The sequence below is a fragment of the Microtus oregoni genome, unplaced genomic scaffold (genome assembly GCF_018167655.1).
Source record: "Microtus oregoni isolate MIOR12 unplaced genomic scaffold, Mior012 000013F_ref0000133, whole genome shotgun sequence".
NCBI classification, from domain to species: Eukaryota; Metazoa; Chordata; class Mammalia; order Rodentia; family Cricetidae; genus Microtus; species Microtus oregoni.
In genome coordinates, this window is record NW_024543072.1 from 26,934,688 (window position 1) to 26,956,177 (window position 21,490).

At 41.0% G+C, this 21,490-nt stretch overlaps 1 protein-coding gene across 3 annotated transcripts in view; it reads left to right on the forward strand.

Annotated features, from left to right (window-relative positions):
• The window catches only part of Fhit (fragile histidine triad diadenosine triphosphatase), a 1,425,825-nt gene that overhangs the window by 498,314 nt on the left and 906,021 nt on the right, over positions 1-21,490 (forward strand). The window lies entirely within an intron of this gene.

A 21,490-nucleotide genomic window follows, 5' to 3' on the forward strand; every position in this document is an offset into this window, starting at 1 on the left:
ATTTTGTTTATGATGGGGAAAAAAATAAGAACTATGTGTGGTTAGCTAGCATTCATATACAACCAGAAAATTCTGACTAAATACATTTCAAGAGGTGGGTGGAATAACATCCAAAGTTGAGAGCCAATTTCATCCTGACAGAATGAAAACAAGCATGCTAACAGGAAAGAGTAGGGAGTTGGATTTTCTAAAAAGTCATTGGTAATTTTATCAGATGAATTTATAGCGTGTGTCTAAATGGTGCTTGAGTTTCCTAAACAGCCGGCACGTGCCCTGTCTGCAGAATTTGCAGAGTTGATTTCCTGTTCACAGTTATGGCATCTGTGGTCTAGAAAAATGGCTTTCATCCTTTTGGCAAGCCTGGAAATAACCATGGAGGTCCTCGAACATACAAATGTTAGGCTTCTGCCCAAACCATCCCACTTTGATAAATCTATCTCTGCACTTGGACATATTTTTTAAATTCCATTTGTTGTATGTATCTATGTGTGTTGTGTGTATGTGTTCTATGTATTTGTTAGTGTAGGTGTGTGTGTGTGCACATGTGAATAGCAGTCTCATGTCAAAGTCTCATAGCTTCACTCAAATCTTTCTCAACTTTTGTATTAGTTTAAAAAGGGGGTGACTGCAGCAATGGCTTAGTGCTTAAGAAAACGTGTGGCTTTTGTAGAGAACCAGGGCTAGATTCCTAGCACCCACATTTAGCAGCCCACTGCTATTCGTGGCTGCAGTTCCTGGGGATCTGATGTCCCATCCCCTGGCCTTCACAGGCACAGTCTGCACACGGCGCCCACCTCCCAGTTTCACCTGCATAGCCTGCTCCTCCAGCTCTTTCTCGCTTTTGTGCTAGGCATGCATCTATAATAGTGCTTATTACGTAAGTATAGATTTGATTCTCCTGTTTTCTTTTGCACATGGATTAAACTCAGGAGAAGAGAGTCCATATGTTCACTACATTTTAATTTATTTTGATTTTTAGAATTGCATACATATATTTACATCATTCCCACCCATCACCTCCTCTGCATTCAAACTCCTCCCGTGTGTCTGCTTGCCTTCCTCTCCTCATATTCTCATTCTACCCCCACCTTTTTCCTCCTTCCCTCTCTGCGTACTTGGAGAAAACCCATTCCCCCTCTCTCAATATCCTCTGGTTGCTTCAAGCTCTTCATTTGAGGCAAATGTTCCCCGTCTGTACTGGTGTGTTGGCTGACTGGTGTAGTTAACATGTAGGTCTGTTTCTGATTGATTCATGATGTTTCCAATTCGCTGAATGTTTTTATTGTGTTTTTTCTTATTAACTGTACTTTTCTGAGTGAAAAATCCATTTCCTCTACTTTATCTTCAGTTCCTGACAATCTATCTTCTACATGATCCGTTCTATTGCCAAGGCTTTCCACTTGAATTTCCTAATTGGGATATTGATATTTTCAATTCCATATTAATTTCAGTTTGAGTTTCCTTCAGTATCTCTATCTCTTTTTTGAATGAAAAATTTAAATCCTGAAGTGCCTTTGTTGTTTCATTGAGCTACACACTTGTGTTTTCTTCGGCTTCACCCCACAGTTTGTATCTTCTTCAAGTTTATTGGTGTGTTTGCTCAAATCCTTCTAATAGATTTTCTGTAATGTGATAAGAGGTTCCTTCAAGGACTCAAGAAGCCTGATCAAGTTGAATTGAAAAAGCAAAAGAAAAGGTTTATTTGGGCAAAGCAACTCCCAGGTGAATCCTCCAGCCCCAGAGCTTGGGGATGGAGAAATGAGGTGCCTGAACTAAAACAGGGAGCTTATATACCCTGTAGGGAAGGGGTGATGGCGTGTCCTCCACAAACTGGGTTCGTGCCCAAGTATGGTCAAAAGCTGACCATGTTAGGCGGGGTCTTGGGCTACAGGCAATTTCAGGAGGAGCTGCTTCAGCAGCCAAGAATACAGAACTGGGCTTTTTGGCAGCTCTCCTTTGTTCTGTGGGTTTCCCACTGAACACCTTCTTAATATCCTTGAGTTCTTTGATTATGTTCAAAATTGTTTATTTAAATTCTGTACCCTGATATTCATCTAGGAAATTTTCAATTTTACAGCGGAACATCTCTGTAAAACTATTACTTGGGGGAGGGGGAGGTTCAATTTAACTTGGTCTTTCATTTTGCTTGTATTTTTATGAGACCTGGGAATGTCAAGATTTCCTTGGTTTTGTGTCTGTTATGAGATTCTAGCCTATCACTGTTGAGTGGAAGTTTTTACTGTGCTTGGTTTCAGAAAAGAAGAGTGTGGGCCAGTCTTTCAGATATTTGGCACTCACTGATTTTGCTTGTTTGTTTCGAAACAGAATTTCACTGTATCTTTGGAGCCTGTCCTGGAACTAACTCTTGTAGACCAGGCTGTCCTCCAGCTCACAGAGATCCACCTGCATCCACCTCCCCAGCACTGGGATTAAAGGCATTTGCCACCACCACCCGGCTTGCAATTGATTTTTGATGGAAAAGACTGGCTTGGTTCCAATTCAGTAGTAACCAAGTGTCTAAGTGAGATTCCTGCTGTGTCTGAGGTGGCACTGGGTGAGGGATTGGGAGCTGATTCACTGATGGAACACGTTGGCACATGTCCTGTCTGAGCCATGCTTGGACGGTGGTGTGAAAAAGGATCTGTGCGAATATGCTGGCTGATTTCAACAAGGTTGCAGTTAGTCCTGGGCCTTGAAGGATGTTGGAGATATGGAGGGAGTCTGAAGTACTTTCCTAGCAGGCTCACACTCCTGTAAAACTCTGGATGGATCTGGGTGTTGGTCTGGAGAAATCCATTGTATGGATCGAACTGCTGCTGGCTCATTTTAAACCAAGCAATGGCAAGTGTTTTGAGAATTTCCAGCTTAGGTGTTAGTGTTTGAGGGTTTTAAGTTTCTCTGTTAATTCCGTAACTCCTTTGGCTACACTAGTAATTCGAGCCCACAGGTTAAGGGACACTTACTTAAAATTTTAATACATTCAGGATTATTTGGACAGATAATTGTCTGTATTCAAATTGCATTTTGGTAAGTGGCTGCCTCCTCATGGGTCTAAATCATAAATCCTCAAGGATGGGTTCAGATTGTGCCGCTCACAAACAGAGGATGGTTTATTAAGCACTGGCTCTGCACTAGGGGCATAGCAAGGAGCCAAGAAATAGACTCTGGCTGTCACAGAGCTTTGGATCTTAAGGCCTGTGGTCTGCCCTGTGCTTCTGGTTCTTAACCATATAAGCCAGGCTATGGCTAGGAAGAGTGCTTCAGGCCTGCCTAGCTTCAAGATGCCTAAAAAGGAGAAAAATAAAAAAATATCAAACAAAAAAAATTGCATTCTGCAACATTCTGCAGCAGGTTACAAACATCACTGCCATTCACGTGTTGTTCCTTCATGCCCAGATATTTTGTTTTAGTAGCCTCAGAGGAAATATCAGAAATAAGCATTTCCACCAAATTTATTAAAGCACAATGAACAAATTAAAATTGTATATATTTAAAGAGTTCAGTGTGCTATTTGATCGGTACATATATCCTCATCAGAATAAACCAAGCTAACATTCCCACTGTCCCTCCATCATTTTGTAGCAAGAGTAGATCTTATTCTCTGTGCAATTCAAGTTCTACTTTCTTTACAAATTCCTTATCAACTATGGCTGCTATGCTGTGCAATGATTTCCAAATTTACTCAACTTGTATGAATGAAATTTTGAGCCCTTTGACCAGCATCTCCCCGTTTTCCCTACCACCCGTCACCATTCTCTGCTTCAATGAACTCACCTTCCTAAATTCCCCATCTAGGGGCTTCTGTGCAGTGATTGTCTTCCTGTGCCAGGTTTGTTTCCTGTCACACGATGGCTTCCAGGTCCGTTGAAATGGTAGGATTCTGTTCTTTTGAAAAAAGTGAATGGTAGTCTACTGTGTATATTTCACTTTCTTCCTCCATTCATTGGCCAACTACTGGCAAGAGGCACTCAGTTTGAGTCCCTATTAAGACTTCTGAGGATAGTGTTACCATGGACGTGAGAAGTTACATTTATCTCTTTAAGGTCCTCAAGCTGCATGCCCTAAAACAGATCATTATTCTATTTTAAAATTCAGAGGGCCTCCTTATTGTTTTGCACAGTATCTGTATTATTTCACACCAATAGTGTCTAGGAGCTTCCATTTCTTGTCCTTGCAAGTCTTTGTTTCCTGTTGTGCTTTTGATGGAAGCCGTTCTATCAGGTCTGAGGCAATCTCTCATTACAGTTCTCATTTGCACATCCCTAGTGGTACGTGATGTGGAAGATTATTTTGTGTGTGTGTGCTTGTTGGGAATTTGCATCTCTTCCATTGAAGGATACTTATTCCTGTCATCTGCCTGTTTGTAATCAATTCACTTTCTGAACCTTGTGTTATTTGAGTCCCTAATATGTTTTATTTGTTTTAAAGATTTATTTATGTGCACCTGTGTGCAGGTGTGCACAGAGGCTGGAAGAGGGCACTAGACCCCTCGTAGATGGAGTTTCAGGCCATTGTGAGCCACCCAATATGAGACTTAGCTATCAACCTCAAGTCCTCTGGAAGGTGTTCTCTCCAGTCCCCCGATGTATCTTAGAGTTAATCCCATGGCAGGTGTATTGTTTTCCATTGGTTTTCTTTTAACTGTTGATTGTTCCTGTCACTAGACAAAAGTGGTCAGTTAGATATATCACTTGCTGACTTCTGTGTCTAGTGATTTGGACATCATATTTATCTTAAAAATGTTTTGCCAAGGCCAGTGTATATAGTTCTCCCCGCTGTTTTTACTTCTTGTAATTTTATAGTTTCATTTGTTCCACTTAGGGCTACAGCCCATTTGAAGTTGTTTCTTGTATAGGGTATGTGGCAGGGGCATACTTTGATTTTCTGCCTATTATGAATATCCAGTTTTCACAACCACATTTGATGAAGAGACTGGCTTTTCTCATCGTGTAGTCTTGGTATTCCTGTCACCTGTAGGTTTGTTTCTTAGCTATTTATTCCACTTTTGAGGCCATTGAGTCTGTTTCATCCTGTATTGTGTTACTTTTGTTGCCATAGCATTATATATTTTCAATCAAATACAGATTGAATGTGCCTTATCTGAAATGTTTGGGACAATAAATAGTACAGATTTTACATTTTTTCAGATAGTTGAATATTAACGTGGTTGACTGCTTGACCAACCCCGATTTCAAGATGTGGACATTGCAGGACTCCAGCATGTAGACTGTTTTGCATGGACCTAGTGAAACCCTTTGTCTGTCCCTTATCCTGCTCCCACAGAGGGGAAACCTTTCAGTTTTCACCTAATGTTTGCTGTGAGCTTGCCATGAATCATTTTTATTCTTTCAAGGTACATTCCTTCTGTGCTCTTTTGTTGGAGGTTTTTTAAAACCTAAAATGCTGTCAAAGCATGAGCATCAATGTAGATAGTGCTGTGATTTTTCCTGTTGCCCTGCTGTTGTCTTATTTAACACTGACCATTTTAAATGCTGCACTAAGGAGATGGTTCAGTAGTGAAGAACACTTGTTGCTCTTGCAAATTATCCAGGTTTGAGTCCCAGGACTCACAGGGTAGCTTCACAGGTACTAGGCACACATGTGGTACACATACATTCATACAGGCAAGACACTCATACACATAAAAAAATCTAAACTTTTTTTTTAAAGTTCTTTTTTTAAAAAATATTTATTTATTTATTATGTATACAATATTCTGTCTGTGTGTATGACCGCAGGCCAGAAGAGGGCACCAGACCCGATTACAGATGGTTGTGAGCCACCATGTGGTTGCTGGGAATTGAACTCAGGACCTTTGGAAGAGCAGGCAATGCTCTTAACCTCTGAGCTATCTCTCCAGCCCCCCTAAACTTTTAAAAATAAATTTAAGTCGCAAGTTGAAAAAGTCCAACCTGATTATGGATTCAAAACATATTTATATTTTGAATTTAGTTTTCTATTCTGTTGAGGTCTTTTGCATTTGTTGTTGTTATCAGGCAGATTCGACTATGGTTTTTAGATTCAACGTGACTTGTTCAGCAGGCCTCTTCACTTCCCTGAAAGGGAGGGTTTGCATCTCCAGTCTGCAGTCATCAGTAGAGATATGCATTCCTGCCCTTTCCTCTCTGTTGATCTGCTCCCCGTCCCTCTTTCTCTCTGTGTGTTTTAATCTTTTAGGACTCCATCGTGGTAGGTTCTGGTTCTAAGAATGTGTCTGTTTGTTTTCCCCAGGTTGTAACATTTATCAGTGTAACCTTTAGTAGCTTCTTAAAACCTGTGGCATTTCTGTGATTTGCCTCTTTTGTTTATGATTTCGCTTGAATGTTCTCTTCTTTTCCTTAATTAGACTAATTAAATTTTGGCGAGGTTTTTTTTTATTCCTTGTTACTAGGCACTTGTAGTTAAAAAGTAAAATAAAGGTGCGTGGCATCGCCCAGCCCAGCCTATCTGGGCGCTGGGTCCGAGTACTCGGGGCGCCCGGGCGGGCTGCAGTTCCTTTGTTTCTGTGGCCCGCCTGCACCAAGCGGGGTAGGCGCTTTGTTTGCGAGCTGCCCAACCAGCACGGAGGCCTGATCTCTCGGCGCCAGGTGACCCAGCGTTGGGGTGAGTTTCTGGCCCATGGCGCCAGCCTGGGACGGGGAGTTCGGGGGTTCCTTGGACCCCTGTCCTTCTTGGGCTATCTGCAGGGCCTCTACTCCCCGGGTGCTGCCTCTTTCTTCCTGGCCTACCCAGCTTCCGTCCAGAGCCCTCCCCACTTCGGCCCCACCGCCCTCTTTTGGCGTGTGGCATCGCCCAGCCCAGCCTATCTGGGCGCTGGGTCCGAGTACTAGGGGCTCCCGGGCGGGCAGCAGTTCCTTTGTTTCTGTGGCCTGCCTGCACCAAGCAGGGTAGGTGCTTTGTTTGCGAGCTGCCCAACCAGCACGGAGGCCTGATCTCTCGGCGCCAGGAGAGCCAACATTGGGGAGAGCCAGCGTTTGGTAGGCAAGGAGACCTGATCCGGTAAAAGAAGATCCATAGGGAGCATTTGGAAAAAGAGATGGGCCGACTTCAAGGCAAGAATTTGCCCAACAAGCTGACAAGCAACATGAAGCCACCAGAAACAAGCGACCTCACAACGGGAGGACAAGAACCCCTTAATCAAGAAGAAGGAGAAAAGATTGACTTCATGAAAGTGATTGACACCCTTAAACAGCATGTAAAAAACGCCCTTATAGAAATGGATGAGAAATATAACAGAAAGTTTGAAGAATTGAATAAATCAGTGAATGATACCCTAGAAAACCAAGGAAAAACAATCAAACAGATAATGGAAACAGTTCAAGACCTGAAAACTGAAATGGAGGCAAAGAAGAAAACACAAACAGAGGGCTGGCTGGACATGGAAAATCTAGGTAAACGAATAGAGACTACAGAAACAAGCATAACCAGCAGAATACAAGAGATAGAGAAAGACTCTCGGATTCTGAAGATACCATAGAGAAAATAAACACACTAATCAAAGAAAACAGCAAGTCAAACAAACTCTCATCACAAAACATTCAGGAAATATGGGACACAATAAAAAGACCAAACCTAAGAATAATAGGAGTAGAAGAAGGAGAAGTAGAAGGGCAGCTCAATGGTCCAGAAAATATATTTAATAAAATTATAGAAGAAAACTTTCCCAACCTAAAGAAAGATATACCTATGAAGGTGCAAGAAGCATACAGAACACCGAATAGGCTGGATCAAAAAAAAACATCCCCTCGCCATATAATTATCAAAACACAAAGCATACAGAATAAGGAAAGAATATTAAGAGCTGCAAAGGAAAAAGGCCAAATTACTTATAAAGGTAAACCTATCAGACTTACACCTGACTTCTCCATGGAAACCATGAAAGCCAGAAGGTCCTGGATAGAAGTACTGCAGAAACTGAGAGACCATGGGTGCAAGCCCAGACTACTATACCCAGCCAAGCTTTCATTCACTATAAATGGAGAAAATAAAATTTTCCAGGATAAAAACAAATTTAAACAATACGCAGCCACAAATCCAGCCTTACAGAAAGTAATTGAAGGAAAATCACTAACCAAGGAGTCCAACAATGACCACAATAACTCAGACATCTAGAGACCCTTCACCAACACAAAACAAAGAAAGGAAACACACAAACTCTACGACTAAAAAAAATGACCGGAGTTAACAACCACTGGTCATTAATATCACTTAATGTCAATGGACTCAACTCACCTATAAAAAGGCACAGGCTAAGAGATTGGATAAGAAAACAGGATCCAACATTCTGCTGTTTACAAGAAACACACCTCAACCACAAAGACAGGCACCTACTCAGAGTAAAGGGCTGGGAAAAGGCCTATCAAGCAAATGGACCTAAGAAACAGGCAGGTGTGGCCATACTAATCTCTAACAAAGTTGACTTCAAACTTAAATCAATCAGAAGAGATGGAGAGGGGCATTTTATACTCATAACAGGAACAGTTCATCAGGATGAAGTCTCAATCCTGAACATCTATGCCCCTAATATAAAAGCACCCACGTACATAAAAGAAACATTGCTAAAATTCAAGGCAGCCATCAAACCGCACACACTAATATTAGGAGACTTCAACACTCCTCTCTCACCAATGGACAGGTCAATCAGACAGAAACCTAACAGAGAAATAAGAGAATTAATGGAGGTAATGAATCAAATGGACTTAACAGACATCTATAGAACATTCCATCCAAATAGGAAAGAATATACCTTCTTCTCTGCAGCTCATGGAACCTTCTCGAAAATCGACCACATAGTCGGTAACAAAGCAAACATCCAAAGTTACAAAAAAATATTAGTAACCACCTGTGTCTTATCAGATCACCATGGATTAAAGTTAGAATTCAACAATAATGCTACCCCCAGAAAGCATACAAAGTCATGGAAACTGAACAGTCAACTATTGAACCATACCTGGATTAAGGAAGAAATAAAGAAAGAAATTAAAGTCTTCCTTGAATTCAATGAAAATAAAGAAACAACATACTCAAACTTATGGGACACTATGAAAGCAGTCCTAAGAGGAAAGTTGATAGTACTAAGTGCCCACTTAAAGAAAACAGAGAAAGCTCACATTGGAGACTTAACAGCCCACCTGAAAGCTCTAGAAAAAAAAGAAGCAGACTCACCTAGGAGGAGTAGAAGACTGGAAATAAACAAACTGAGGGCTGAAATCAACAAAATAGAAACACAGAAAACAATACAAAGAATCAATGAAACAAAAAGCTGGTTCCTGGAGAAAATCAACAAGATTGACAAACCACTATCCAAGCTAATCAAACGGCAGAGAGAGAATTTGCAAATTAATAAGATCAGAAATGAAAAGGGGGACATAACCACAGACACAGAGGAAATTCAGAGAATCATTAGATCTTACTACAAAAGCCTATATGCCACAAAATTGGAAAATGTAAAGGAAATGGATACTTTTTTAGATAAATATCATATACCAAAGTTAAATCAGGACCTGGTGAACAATCGAAATAGACCTGTTAGTCGCGAAGAATTAGAAGAGGTTATCAAAAACCTCCCTACCAAAAAAAGCCCAGGACCAGATGGTTTCAATGCGGAATTCTACCAGAACTTCCAAGAAGATCTAATACCTATACTCCTTAATGTATTCCACAATAGAGAAACAGAAGGGTCATTACCAAACTCCTTTTATGAAGCTACAGTTACCCTGATACCAAAACCACTCAAAGACCCAACCAGGAAAGAGAACTACAGGCCAATCTCACTCATGAATATCGACGCAAAATCCTCAACAAAATACTGGCAAATCGAATCCAAGAACACATCCGAAAAATTATCCATTATGATCAAGTAGGCTTCATTCCTGAGATGCAGGGCTGGTTCAACATACGAAAATCTATCAATGTAATCCAGCATATAAATAAACTGAAAGAAAAAAAACCATATGATCATTTCATTAGATGCTGAAAAAGCATTTGACAAAATTCAACATCCATTTATGTTAAAAGTCTTGGAGAGATTAGGGATACAAGGGTCATACCTAAATATAATAAAAGCTATATACAGCAAGCCGACAGCTAACATCAAATTAAACGGAGAGAAACTCAAAGCCATCCCACTTAACTCAGGAACATGACAAGGCTGTCCACTTTCGCCATACCTCTTCAATATAGTGCTTGAAGTTCTAGCAATAGTAATAAGACAACATAATGGAATCAAGGGGATTCGAATTGGAAAGGAAGAAGTTAAACTTTCGTTATTTGCAGATGATATGATAGTGTACATAAGCGACCCCCAAAACTCCACCAAAGAACTTTTACAGCTGATAAACAGCTTTAGTAATGTGGCAGGATACAAGATCAACTCCAAGAAATCAGTCGCCCTCTTATACACAAAGGATATGGAAGCAGAGAGGGAAATCAGAGAAGCTTCACCATTCACAATAGCCAAAAACAGCATAAAATATCTTGGGGTAAATCTAACCAAGGAAGTGAAAGATCTATTTGACAAGAACTTTAAGGCATTGAAGAAAGAAATTGAAGTGGATACCAAAAAATGGATGGACCTCCCTTGCTCTTGGATTGGGAGGATCAACATAGTAAAAATGGCAATTCTACCAAAGGCAATTTATAGATTCAATGCAATCCCCATCAAGATCCCATCAAAATTCTTCACAGATCTGGAGAGGACAATAATCAACTTTATATGGAAAAACAAAAAACCCAGGATAGCCAAAACAATCCTATACAATAAAGGATCTTCTGGAGGCATTACCATCCCTACTTCAAACTCTATTACAGAGCTACAGTAATGAAAACAGTGTGGTACTGGCATAAAAACAGAGAAGTCGACCAATGGAATCGTATAGAAGACCCAGATTTTATCCCACAAACCTATGAACACCTCATTTTTGATAAAGGAGCTAAAAGTATACAATGGAAGAAAGAAAGCATCTTCAACAAATGGTGCTGGCACAACTGGATGTCATCCTGTAGAAGAATGAAAATAGACCCTTATCTATCACCGTGCACAAAACTCAAGTCCAAATGGATTAAAGACCTCAATATCAGCCCAAACACACTGAACCTGATAGAAGAGAAAGTGGGAAGTACCCTACAGGAGATGGGCACAGGAGATCGCTTCCTATGTATAACCCCAGAAGCACAGACATTAAGGGCAACATTGAATAAATGGGACCTACTTAAACTGAGAAGCTTCTGTAAAGCAAAGGACATAGTCACTAAGACACAAAGGCAACCTACTGACTGGGAGAAGATCTTCACCAACCCCACAACAGACAAAGGTCTGATCTCCAAAATATATAGAGAACTCAAGAAACTAGACTTTAAAATGCTAATTAACCCAATTAAAAAATGGGGCACTGAACTGAACAGAGAATTCTCAGCAGAGGAAGTTCAAATGGCCAAAAGACACTTAAAGTCGTGCTCAACTTCCTTAGCAATCAGGGAAATGCAAATCAAAACAACTTTGAGATATCATCTTACACCTGTCAGAATGGTTAAAGTCAAAAACACCAAGGATAACCTTTGCTGGAGAGGCTGTGGAGGAACAGGTACCCTCATCCATTGCTGGTGGGAATGCAATCTTGTGCAACCACTGTGGAAGTCAGTGTTTCGGTTTCTCAGGAAATTCGGGATCAACTTACCCCTGGACCCAGCAATACCACTCCTGGGAATATACCCAAGAGATGCTCTATCATATGACAAAAGCATTTGTTCAACTATGTTCATAGCAGTATTATTTGTAATAGCCAGAACCTGGAAACAACCTAGATGCCCTTCAATGGAAGAATGGATGAAGAAAGTTTGGAATATATACACGCTAGAGTACTACGCTGCGGTAAAAAACAATGACTTCTCGAATTTTGCATGCAAATGGATGGAAATAGAAAACACTATCCTGAGTGAGGTGTCCCAGACCCAAAAAGATGAACATGGGATGTACTCGCTCATAATTGGTTTCTAGCCATAAATAAGGGCCACGGAGTCTACAATAGGTGAACCTAAAGAAGCTAAGTAAGAAGGTGAACCCAAGGAAAAACATATAGTTATCCTCTTGGCTAAGGGAAGTAGACCAAATTGCCGGGGAGAAAATTAGGATCTTGGGGGTGGGGTGGGATGGGGGTAAGGGGAGATGGGGAGAGAAAAGGTAGAAGGGAAGGAGGGGGGACTTGGGGAATCAGGAGAATTGGGATAAAGGAAAGGTGGATAGGGGAGCACGGAACCACAATTCTTAGTTAAGGGAGCCACTTTAGGGTGGGCAAGAGATTTGACCCTAGAGGGGCTCCCAAGTGCCCAAGATGAGGTTCCCAGTTAGTTCCTTGGGCAGCTGAGGATTGGGAACCTGAAATGACCCTATCCTAGAACAATACTGACGAATATCTTGCATATCATCATAGAACCTTCATCTGGTGATGGATAGAGATAGAGACAGAGACCCACACAGGAGCACTGGACTGAACTCCCAAGGTCCCAATGAGGAGCAGAAGGAGGGAGAACATGAGCAAAGAAGTCGGGACCACGAGGCGTGCACCCACCCACTGAGACAATGGAGCTGATGTATTGGGAGCTCACCAAGGCCAGCTGGACTGTGACTGAAAAAGCATGGGATAAAACTGGACTCTCTGAGCATGGCGAACAATGAGGGCTGATGAGACACCAAGGACAATGGCACGGGGTTTTGATCCTACTTAATGTGCTGGCTTTGTGGAAGCCTAGCCAGTTTGGATGTTCACCTTCCTAGATATGGACGGAGGGGGGAGGACCTAGGACTTACCACAGGGCAGGGAACCTGGACTGCTCTGTGGACTGGAGAGGGAGGGGGAGAGGAGTGGGGGGAGGAGGAGAAGGGTGGGAGGAGGGGGAGAAGGGTGGGAGGAGGGGGAGGGAAATGGGAGGCTGGGAGGAGGTGGAAACTTGTTTTTTGTTTATGTTTTTTTTCTTCTTTTCGCAATAAAAAAATAAAAGTAAAATAAAAATTCAATTTTGCTTAAGAATATATTTGATCTATGGTCTTGTACAGGACTAACCTTTGAGCCAAACAACTACTACCTTTGGAAGTTCAGTTGTGCTTGCTTGCCACAGATCACCCTACCTGGGATTATTGATCATTTCCATCCCTTTAGAAGGAGATGTGGGGGGGGGGGTCATGTGGTCCTCAAATGACTCCTCATTGCCACTAAATACGACCTGACCCGTGGTATGCAACTCTGTCTTAATTGCATGTGGCCTTTGGGAAGTGCTAGAGTGTATATAGTTCAAGGAAGAGTAGAGGCAGAGGACTCCATCTGTGCGACTATCTGCAAATTATCATCTCTGCTTGGTAAGACTTTTCAGTGTAGCTGATTTGAGGGGAAAACCTCTAAAATGTAACCCCTCACCGGTGTTCTGTGAGTAAGCCCAGCAAAGTCATTGGTTCCCCAGAGTGAACTTTGAGGGAACTGTTCTTCTGTTTGTTGGGACCATAGAAAGGTAGACATTGCTGATATCTCCCTCTGTGAAAAGCTTTTAGCAACATACAGAAAATAATGGTTAATGTAAATTTTGACTGAGTACATATTTCTCTAAGAGGACCACATCTTAAACTGGAAAATTGCTTGAGATGATCCTCTGCTTGTGTCTACGACTGTCTCCAGGAAGACTGTTCACAGCCCAGATTTGAATCCAGGTTTTATTTGAAAGAACTCCTGAAATGTACAATATGGCTATGCAGACTCGGATATTTGACAGATATTTTCAACAAATGCCCGTTGACAGTGAGTTTGTCCTGTTGTGGAATATCACTTTAACTACGTAATGATGTGTTACTTCTGTTTATGCTGCAGAGTATTCCTTTAACTATGTAAAGGTATGTTGCATTTATTTATGTTCTAGAATATCACTTTAACTCCATAAAGATGTGTTGAACATGTTCATGCTGCATTTGCTTAAGGATGTCCAGATGTGTTGCTTTGCTTGCCTAAGGCACCAGGTTGGTCTACTCAAAAGCTGAATGGCCAATAGCTAGGCAGTAGAGAGATAGGCAGAGCTGGCAGAAAGAGAGAATAAATAGGAAGAGAAATCTGGATTGGAGAGGAGAAAGAAGTGGGAGAAAGAGAGGGAGATGCCCAGAGCCAGTCAGCCATGCAGAGGCCAGACAGACAGACAGACAGACACAGAGTAAGCAAGGAAGTAGGACATACAGAATGAAAGAAAGGTAAAAAGTCTTGTGGCAAAACATAGCTAGATGAAGAGAAACTGGTTAAATTATAAGAGCTAGAGGGACAAGCATAAACTAAGACTGAGCATTCATAACTAATATTAAGTCTCCATGCCATGATTTGGGAGCTGGTGGGTGGCCCAAAAGAAGGCCTGCTGCACTGTCCCTTTAAGTAAACCATTGAAAGTATACACTGCCACAACTAGAGTTGGAACTTTCAAGCAGAATTTTAGATTTGGAACAAATCGTATCTGCCACCATGAGCTCGACAGTTTTCCAATGCTTAAAGAATTTTCTGATGAGATCAATGATGACATTAACAAAAGTAATTCTTTTTTATATCATATAATGAAAGGTGTCACCATTTGAAAGATCTGCATAATTCACTGAGCCAATATTTTCGACCAGAACAATACACTCTGTTGGAAAATTTTGTATGGAGGAAGGATCCATTCAAAGTGCCACAGAGACCATAGATTTTCACATAACAGAGTATGGAAAGCTTATTAATATAGTTTCAAATTCTGCCTGCAACTAATGATGAAAAGAAAGACCATATTTCAAGTTTTGAATCAGTATTATGGAAAATATCTTCAACCACTTCTTTCCAAATAACCTGTTAAAATAGTGAGGGCAGGCGTTGGAGAAATGGCTCAATGGTTAGGAGTGCATCTGCTCTTTTAGAGGACCTGAATTTGGTCCTTAGCACCCACACCACATGGTTCACAACTGCCTGTAACTCTATCTCTAGAGGGTTCTGATGCTACTGGCCTCCACAGGCACCTGCATTCACGAGCAATCCCTGACAAACATACACAAAATTAAAATGATAAAAGTGAATCTTTAAAAATACCCCTGTAGGATTTCTTTTGTATAGTTTAACTATAGTTATTCATGTACCACAAAACAATGCAAAAGAAGGCTGGGGAGATGGCTCGGTGGCTAAGTGTGCTTGTTACACTTGCAGAAGACACAGGTTTAGTTCCCGGCACCCACATAGTGACTCACAATTGTCATTAATTCCTCCAGGGCACCCAGCACCCTCTTCTGGCTGCTGCAGGCACAAGGCTTGCATGTAATACACATACATAACCTTCAGGCAAAACACTCATCAACATACAACAAAAGTAACATCCATCCATCCTTCTGCTTAGCCAAATATTAAACATTATTTTCTATACTGTGAGATAGATCTACTGTTCCCCCAGTTTCTTTTCCTTTTGCAAGCTACACATCATGTATCCATATAATTGTTTATTATTATTATTATCATCATCATCATATTTTGTGCTTAAGATTGGACTCAGAGTTTTGTGCATTTTAAGCACATGCTCTACCTCTGACCAACACCCCTTTCTCATTTTTATTTGTTTACTTTTTAAGAGTTAATAATGTATCACAAGTTCTGGGTTTCAGTTTCTATCACAGAGGTATTTGATGTTTAAGCTCATACCAAATTCTCTTTGGGGCTTTTGGCAATTCTTAAAAGAGTTTAAATAGCTCTTGAGACTACAGTGTTTGAGGACCACTGGCATAGAGAAACATTTCTTGAAGTATGTCCCATAGATTGCAATCCCCTGTGATTCTCGACAAAACCCCACCAGAACAGCCAGAAACCAAAAGCAACATGGAACAAGGCTTGTGGGTAAACCACTTTAGAAATGTCTGAAACTGCATCCCCTGATAGAGACCCACAGTTTATAAAGCTAACACGTTAAAGATTCACCTTAAAATTTCTTCAGCTCTCACTCTTTGCTAAACTTTTAACAGGGCAAAAATACTCGTTCTCATTGGAGGAGGTTTGGTAAACACTCTTCCCATGCTAACTAGCTCACACTCAGTGTTGTCCTAGCAGAGATTTCCCAAACGGCAGACTAACCTGTACCATTAGTTCATAGAATCAGGGGTTTTATTTTAGGGGCCAGCCATGCTTTCCTTATGAATATCTTTCATACCATAACTTCTGTTCTCAGGCACCAGAGGAAAAGCTTTGACAACTAGAAAACTTTTTATCACCATTCTCTGACTTCTCAGTTGTATAAGCTTGGATTGTTTGTTATCAGTTCTTAACAGGTCAACAAATTGATGTAAATTGAAAATGGTCAGAATATTGCCTTATTGTTCCCATCAGTGGAACTAGGGACCAGGTCATCACTCTAGGGCCAAAGACAATGAGGCCCACTGCTTCCTTGACTCCCAAATGTCCATGGAATGGGACACAATTTCTTTTATCCCTGTCAGTTACTTAATTTTAAATGCCATTGAGTTTCCACAGGGAAATAAATTATCCATTAGTAAGGTAGAGTTGCTCCAAATAAATATATAAAAATGTACACAAATAATGTGAAGATGTGTCACGTTTGTTAACGCTGCATTTGTTTAAGGATGTAAAGATGTGTTGCTTTGCCTGCCTAAGGTAACTGATTGGTCTAATAAAAAGGCGAATGGCCAACAGCTAGGCATTAGAGACATAGGCAGAGCGGTGGGCTGGGAGAATACCTAAGAGAAGAAATCTAGAAATCCATTTCTTTTCCTTTATGTTTTGCCTGCTCTGGTGTCCTGCTTCCCTGTTTAGTCTGTGTCTGTCTGTCTGGCCAGCCTCTGCCTGGCTGACTGGCTCCGGGTGTCTCCCTCTCTTTCTCCCACTTCTTTCTCCTCTCTATATCTTAATAAGATATAGATATATCTTAATATATGCTGGTTTATCAGATTTTGGTTTAGGAATTGGTTTGCTGATAATTATTCCTTAATTTTCAGGATAAAATCATACTTGAAACCAAGCCTAAATCTTTCCTTAGGAACAAACAGAATGTGAGTTATATGTATTTATGGAGCTGTTCTCTGGAGGGTTATTTATAATACCCCAAACTGAAAACAACTGAGGTGTTGACAAAAGTGGAAATGATAGAAAACCACAGCACATCCACATGAGAAGAATAGAACACTGGCATGCAGAGGCCTGGCTTTCGAAGGCTATTCGAAATTTTGGAACAGGGTCCCTCAACTTCCGTAAGATAAAAATAGCGTGGTATATATCATCAGACTGGTTTCCTGAAAGACAGATCCTGTTTGCATTCCACCAACAGCTTCGGAAGCACTTTCTCTGCTTCCTTGAAAACTACAAGTGATATTTCAGCTAAGTTTTGGAGATGTCGGGGTAAATGTGGTATGTCGTTTCTATGGTAAAGTGTCATTCAGTGAAGAAGACAGGTGGCAGCAAGTGGTCCTTCAGAAAAGACTAAACTGGCTACTACCTAGTAGGCAGAACTTTCGGCTTCACTCAGGACAGACGGGCTAACTGGTTACTGTTACCTAATAAAATCCAGGAGAATTGTCTGAAACCCAAGGAGGTCATTCCAGCCTGAAAATTAAAAATCATTAAGAAGATTCCATCTTGTTAAATTTAGTGATTCTAATTTTTTTTCATTAGATTGAGTAAATACATTGCGTGATAAGGCCATCTCTATCTTAGAGCCTGAGAGGCACCAGGAGAATGGACCTCTCTGCTCTCCTTCTATGTGTCAGGGGCTTGGGCATTGTAGAGTTATAGTCGATCAGAGAATTGTCTGTCAAGAGATAAAAACTGCATCATGGCTTCCATTCTTCACACCCTTGGCTGAGAGCACCAGGCAAAGGTATTGTAGGATGCCTATGGGCTTTTTGAAGCTACGGAAGGGGCTCATTGCCTATCTCTCGCCCCTGCCAGTCACCGTAGATGTGCCGCTATGCCCACAGAAATCTTTTGTCATGGTCCCACTGCAACTGGGTAGCAAGCACTCAGGAAAATGTCAAAAAGCATAGGCATGAGAAAAGAATCAGAAGGCAATGCTGCTATTCAAAGACCCTGCTTCCAGCTTGGGCTCCTGTCTGAAACGAGTGGCTGAATGTCCATCTAAATTCAGCAGTGCAATTAATGCTCAGACACGACGAGATGGCACAGCTCTGGAACTGGACCGCTGTTTCACTAATCATGCGCTCATTTTCTTAGCCATTTCAACTGAAAGCATCTTCTGAGGGCTTTTTGTTGTTGAATTTTTGTCTTTTTACAAAGCATCCTTTGGGGGAAAAACATCACTTGCATGATGAAAATGGACCAAAAAACAAAACTCAGCAAAATGTAAATGAATAAGAGCAAATGGGATGAGGGTAAATATTCTGTGGCTACAGAACAGAAATAAATATGTTTGTTCTTCCTTTATGAGAAAGAACATGAAACTTTCCAATGTTTGTCAGTCATGTTTTTACATTTTCTAGTCCCAGATGTTCAAAGGTGGCGAAATGTAGTTTTCAAATACTGAGTGGGTTTCTGTGCATTCTGACAATAAAGTCAGTTTCTGTTGTAGCGGAGATTCGTTTTTTGACCTTGATATGACCTTCCTATGATAACACTCCTCATGCTTTTACCCTTCCATCTACTGCTGTGCCGTTGCTCATTGGAATTATCTCTCAGATGCAAGTTTTAAAGACTGTCTCTGCACTCAGTCATGGGTCACAACTGTTATGTGTTGTGTAAAACTTACTAGGGCATGGCCTATGTGTTGTCTGTATAGAAAATACCGGGATGGTAGCCTGTGCATTGTTTGAGACACACAGCGTAATAGAAAATCTGCAGCCCTAATGCGCTCTCAGATAAAGGAGAGATTATCTTCAGCATACGCTAGATAAGTCACAGTATTGGAATGAGTCATGAGGACTTGCTTGGGGAGGGAGTGGACGGTGGGTAGAGAGCTGATGGGTGGGAAATACATTGTTAGTTCTTAAATTGAAGAATGGGGTGTCTACATGCCTTTGCCAACTCCTCTTGATGAATCGTGCAGTTTTGTGTGTACGCGTGACACCATTCACACCTACATGAAGGCATTCTTCAATGACTTAACACATGTACAGCAGGGCTGTGAGTCTCAAATTGTGTTTCTCTCCGTAAGATCTAATAACAACACGTAGCCACCATAGCTAAGTGGTCCTTAGAGTAGATCAACATGGAATTTCACGTGGGATTTCTTTGTTTCTAAGGACATTAATTCGAAGTTGTCTCCTTTGTCTCCATCATCTTTCTCTTGTCTCATTTTCCCAACCCTCATCTGTGACTGTGATGGCTGATCTTCATTTCACAGCCTCGTTTGCTTGGTTAGCTTTGAAACAGAGTGAAGGTTTGCATTTCTCTCGGGTCTCCATCTCCTTACCTATAAAAAAGGCTATTGATGTGTCCGGTGCCACACTCATTTCCGAAGTCGTAGCTTCTGTTTCCTTTTGCTTTTATCCTGCATCCACCGTAGATTTACTATGAGGGTAAAAATAAATGCCATGGAAGAAGTTTGAGGGTTGTAATGCCATGCAGAGGTGTAAGGCAGAGTAGTTGCTGACTTGTATTAATCGCTATGGTTGCTCCCATGACCACTAGAATATAACATTTTTCTAAGCATGTGGTTAATTCACACTGTACTTAAAAGAAGAGTGTAACTGAAAAAGTATCTATGGGTTAATTTATTCTTAAGCCAGGGTTCTCTGGCTCCATGGCAGAGACAGGTGCCTGAGGGTGGCCAAGCAGAGTTTCCTTCAAAGCATGTTATGAGGCTAAAGGGCAGGCTGCTTGCTCAGCCTTCCAGCTAACCGAGCGGTTGATCGCATGTCTGAACCCTTGTTTCAAAACAGCAGCCGTAATAGTTCATTACCAGACTGACCGGTGAGTGCAGACTGTGACTCTTTCGTGTGTGCTCAAAACCCAGACAGAATGATGTTGAGGAAATTGATATACAAGAGTTAATTGCAAAAGCTTCATTTTTAAGATTTTTTTATGTCTCTTTCTGCCTAGAGCACACTCCTGCTGCACGTAACAGTAACCTCATGAAATGTCATTGAGATGGGAAGTGCCGGTGCAGCACTAATGACTTGAAGCAAATATGTTGCTCTAATTTCCTCCATCTGCTTTGGATAAAATAATATGAAGATGAAATCTGGCAGAATGGTAGAGAAAATTGTTTCTTAGAAAAACTGAAGATCTTTGAAAATGGGTGCAGGTGTGAAGGGGGGGGGAGGATAGTTCTTTCAAAAAATGTTAAGTTTCTCCCAAATCCAGGGCTGGATTTATCTCCATGGAAAGAAATAGTAAGAATGATTCTGTATAGTTTTTCCCCAAACTACAGAAGAATAGCAAATCTCTTTAGCAACTCAGCATCAAGGTTTCATTGTAACAGTCCTGACGATCCACATGCAACCTTCCCCAAGTGATTGCTTAGTGGTGCTAACGAGTCACGAGGACCATACTTTCTGCCCATGCTTCAATAGAAGAGTGGTTGTGTCCTTCTGGAGACCTCTCTTCTTCTTTCAGTCCAAATATCATGTCATGTACAAAAGATAGACACCATTCTATCTAGACATGGTGTCATGTGCACAAGGGTAGACATCATACTATCTACACATGGTGTCACGTGCACAAGGGTAGACATTATACTATTTACACATGGTGACATGTGCAGAAAGGTAGACATCATACTATCTATACATGGTGACATGTGCGGAAGGGTAGACACCATTCTATCTACACATGGTGTCATGTGCGGAAGGGTAGACACCATTCTATCTACACATGGTGTCATGTGCAGAAGGGTAGACACCATTCTATCTACACATGGTGTCATGTGCGGAAGGGTAGACATGCCACCTTAGCCTCTTGACCACTCTGACAGTCACTACTGCCACAACCACCTTATAGATTATAGCCATTCACCTTAAAATATAGAACACATTGTGATGTTTTTCAGGGAATTAATGTATGTATATCAATACTCACATAAACAGAGTAAAATCTCTCACTCCTCCTAGAATGAAGTAGAAGACTTTAAAGATATACCACTGGAAAAAAGCATAAGGCCAAGTTATAGCCTTTGGTTATCACAAAATTCAAAACTACATAGAAAATGTGAGTAGACCTCAAGGGAATCTACAACTGCAGAATGACCTTATATCAAAACTGATAGAGACAGATCTACAGAGATGTGTTATGACAGCTGCATATGGATATTAAAGCATAAACCTAGTAGTCTAGGCTTATCAATTTATTAAAAAGAGTAAAACATTTCGAGAAGTTTATTTCCACAATTATAGACGACGCCAGTCTTGGAAATGTATCTGTACCATTAACCACACAGCAAGCTGGTTCTGTCTAAATCGGGTGTATTTGTTTGTAAGGTGACTGTAACAAATTGCCACCATGGATAGCATAAAACAGTAGACATTTATTCTTTATCAACTGTAGAGCTAGAC